Below are 4,529 nucleotides of genomic sequence, written 5' to 3' on the forward strand. Positions count from 1 at the left end.
GCTTCAAAGAACTGCTGTTTAAAGTAATCCTTGGGATTGTCATATCTATGGGGATTGATTTCCGATGGAATTAACATTGACGCTAATTTATCTGATTGGAGTCTTTCATAATCAGGTTGACACGAATCACCCTGGACTCTTCGCAAATGTTTTAAACGTATGCTTACCAAAGAGTCCTCATCGTTTATCTTCATTGCTGACAATAAATTGTCAAGTTCATTCATTGTTCTGAAATAAAATTCCAGGTGTTCAAATAGATTTAACTTGATTTTTGTTTTAGTTACAGTAACATTAATATTTCAATTTGTTAACTCCAGAATAGCGTGAATGAGTGGTCTTATACAACAGTTTCATCTATGATGTATTAATTCTATATCAATTTAATCATTTTGCTAATAACACAAAACAAAATAATCATAAAAACTTACTGATTGAAAGAGATGGTCAGACTGCAAGCATATAATCACTAATGAATCAGCAAATAATTAAAAAATCCAGAGGTTTGACAAATCTTACTTCACGGCCTATGTGTTAAACAAGAAATGAGATACAGCAAATAAATAATGCCTTTTAGATGTCAGCACAAGGGGCAGCTTGTACCTCTCATGTAATTTTGTTAGATAACAGATGCTGAGTGAAACAGAAACGTCTAAACTTAGGTCAAATTTATGACCCGCACTCCCTATCCCAAACATGCGAACACAAGAGGTCTCGACAGATTTAATTACTATACATTACTATTACTTCAAGAGAAATGCTTACTCAGTTGTTGCTGAAAATAAAATAAATTTGCCATAAAATGAGAACTGTTATAATGGTTTAATATAATTTCAACATAGCTGTGATTTTGTTCGACATTAAGTGGGGGGCACAGACATACTCTTGCCCCCCCATATCTGAAAGTGGGGGGGCTAGTGCCCCCGCTGCCCCCCCTGTGACTACGCCTATGTGCATAGTGATTCGACAAGTTCTGACCTCGAGTTGACCTGCTTTTTGTCTCGATTGATGTGCATGATCACGCCCGTCAACATGACATGGTTTGGCTGTTTAGATCTATTTACTATTAAACCGATAAATCAAAGTTACCTCTGCATTACAAAACAGTAAAACGTTGGATGCAGCGCCAAACGTACATGTTCAACAAACTTTTATGAATAAAAACCTATTCGGTCAGTATAATCTAAGATAAAACAAAGACATATGAGAGCATATTTTGCAGATTTACAACCGAGCAAAAAATGTAGTTTTCGCTTTTCTTGTTTGCATCTTTTTCAGTTAGAATCACTTACTATATTCTAAAATGGTGGGTGTGAAAGCTTCAGAAAATTGCTTTGGAAAATCAAGAGGGAAAGCTCCAAGCACTTGGCTAAGAAGAATATAAAACAGCAAGACACCTTACAGCACTGTCCTTGGAGCAATACAAAACAATCGAAGCCTTGGAGCTATCAAAACCAATCTACTCATTTGATAAACATGTGTTGGCTGGAATTTCCTGAACAAAGATCCATTATAGTACTGGATAATGAATTCCTACTTACTAAACTTTCAATAGATTTATTAATGAAATACAATCATACAACTTGTCGATGATGTTATGATTTTTATTAAGTTGTAAAGTTTCAAATAGAGGGAGCAAAAGACGAATAAGAAAATAATAGTCGGTCACTTGATGCAGTCTACATTGTCCGGGACCTGGAATTCACAAGCTTCTGAAATGCTTCGGCCATTTCTGTTCTATCTAAATCGGCAATAAAGTCGTTCATAAATTCTTCATCTCCATTGTTGGTTTCTAAATCCAAGAATTTATCCATGTTTTTAGATAATGACTCTTCAGTATTGTGTTCGTTTGTTGGTAAATAAGACATATTCCTTTTTGGAGTGTGTTTGATTGCAGGTGTTGCATTCTTACTTGTTTCATATAATGCAGGAATGGGGATAATCTTCGGTATCGCAACGTCCTGGTTCGAATCAGTACTCGTTTTAACGTTTTCAATATCAACATTTTTCGATTCTTTGGTTTCTGTAGCCTCCGTTGTGCGTTCCGGTTGATTTTCTAGTGTCCCTTTTTCTTGTCTTTCTTTGAAGTTTCTGTCCTTAATTTTGTCGTTTTTAGTGGTATTTGATTGTTTATCGTTTGTTTCTGCCTTCGGATACACAAGTACCGGATGGAATGGTATCTTTTTGGAAGTTGCCAATTTCAAACGAGGAAGAACACTAATAATACGATTAAGATATATATACTGCTTCACAGTGTAGACGTGTATGTACCTGTACAGTCTTTTTGCAAGTAAAGGCTGCTTTCGGATCCTCTCAGACTTTTTTGATGCCTTTTGAACTCTCAGGAGAAGATTAAGGAATCTCTGAATTTGTTTCACGTTTTTCAATATATGATTCAAGTTTTGAAGACTGGTGACACCTAACTCCACGTAATCATCATCCTTTTCTGTTCCGTTCAAAACTCTTTCAGAGTTGGAATCCAGCAAAACATCCAAAGGACGAAATTTCGAAAACATATTTAAAGTGCTGTCTCTATTTGATTGAACTTTTTCGAACAGTAATAACAAAAGCAACGGTAGACGAAATAGTTGTAATGCATTCATTACAGTTAAAAGAAAACAACTGATGCTATATCTAAACAGCGTAGACTAAAAAAAATGATATTAGGTGATATTTTCTTTAAAATATATGTGCATTAATTAGAGGTGTTACCTTAATGTTTCCGCTTTACATTATGTATATTATGCTTAAAGATGTAAATGACAATGCAACTTTTCAATACATCTTTATCTGTTTCAGAACTAAAATCAAGTTTATCACGATTTTGATTGGTTTTGTCTCTTTGATTTACGATACAACAGATCGAAAAAGATATTGGTGCAGGTTCATTGGCAAAATAATGAAAAATTAAAGTCAGTGGAAATGATATATAATCCAATTTGTCATTCAAAACTTTTCTCTAATAAAGTGTATTACAAAATAGTTTGTCAAACAATGGAAGATAAATCAATAACTCCTCAATCAAGTTATATATAAATTTAACTTACATGCATGAAATAATAGTATATAGCATTTTGTTTTACCTCATAGTGATGATTCAATTTAAACCAAAACCTAATTGAATTGTGAATGCAATAAGTCTGATTTGAATGTTTTTTCTCCAATACTGTTTTTATTTTCACTTTATTTGCATATCAATTTCTTTGCTGTGTCCCTGGGTTTATTATAAACGCATTTAACTGAATACAATACCATCAGAGTTAATGTAATTAGAGACTGTGACTTAAAGCGATGTCTTGTAGTGTCTTGTAGTATTTTCGACTGTAAATAAAAGTTATTATATTCATCTTCAATAATTCAGATAATATTCAAAGCTAATTACAGAATAACATATTGCACTCGAATTGTATCTTTTAAGCACATAATTCGTTTTAATAATTACAATAATATGACACTATGAAAGAGAAGATTTTTCTTGCTAAGTCATATTCATCTATAAACCTGCTGTTAGAGCATATGGGTAGAATTAAAAAAAAAAAACCTGTTATTTCAAGTATCATAACTGTTGCAAAGTGTTTTTGTAATGCACCATAAACATTTAAATTTACATTATCCAGTGTCTTTGTCTGTGATAACACTACGTATCGATTTTGTACTATAAAACCCATAATACAAATGACGCCAAATTGAGGCGCCGGCGGGGTTTGCTTATTTATATTTAAAAATTTAATCGTACGATTGCCTGAAATTATATAAATATAAATAATAAGGATTCGTTCTTTGAATATTATGAGGTGATAATTTCGGTCGGGGCGTGATCAAATCTATCATAAAGCCCTTCGGGCTTTATTGGATTTGATCACACCCCGAACCAAAATTATCACCTCATAATACTCAAAGAATGACTCCTTATTCCTATATAATACTGAGTTTGATACAAGGAATTATTCTCAACAAATGTTTCAAAACATCAACATCGTCTTCTTTTAACAGCGTGACAGTTGTGCAAACAAAACAAAATATGAGTATTTTATAGTAAATAAGATACTTAAGTTTGTAATGCAAATAGCTTTAAAGGTATCAGATATGGAGATACCCCCCCCCCCCCGCTTTACTAGTAAATTTCCAGGTATATTCATAGTTATGACTGACTGAATCAGGTATTCTGATAAATCAAAAAAGCAACAACATGAATATTTTATCATTTTAATTTGACAGCAGTGTTTGATATTCTAAAAATAACTATTGCCACAATATAGTAGTTACTGGAAACATATTACATGAACATTTGAACAATGCCATATTAACTGTACACGTAAAATAATACATTGTATCTACATTAACGTCTATTAAAAGGTTTGCCACTGCAAATGTCGATATGACGTCAAAAGCGTAGTCGTCGATAAATCTTATCGAACAAGGAGTAATACTGTAATTTTTGATGTAGAATATACCATATTTTTATGCGAACAAAATATGATTTCAAAATGTCTAACGCAAAGCATCGAGCAATTTTGATTGGATAATTTAAA

This window comes from Magallana gigas, chromosome 8 (genome assembly GCF_963853765.1).
Source record: "Magallana gigas chromosome 8, xbMagGiga1.1, whole genome shotgun sequence".
In the NCBI taxonomy this organism is placed as follows: Eukaryota; Metazoa; Mollusca; class Bivalvia; order Ostreida; family Ostreidae; genus Magallana; species Magallana gigas.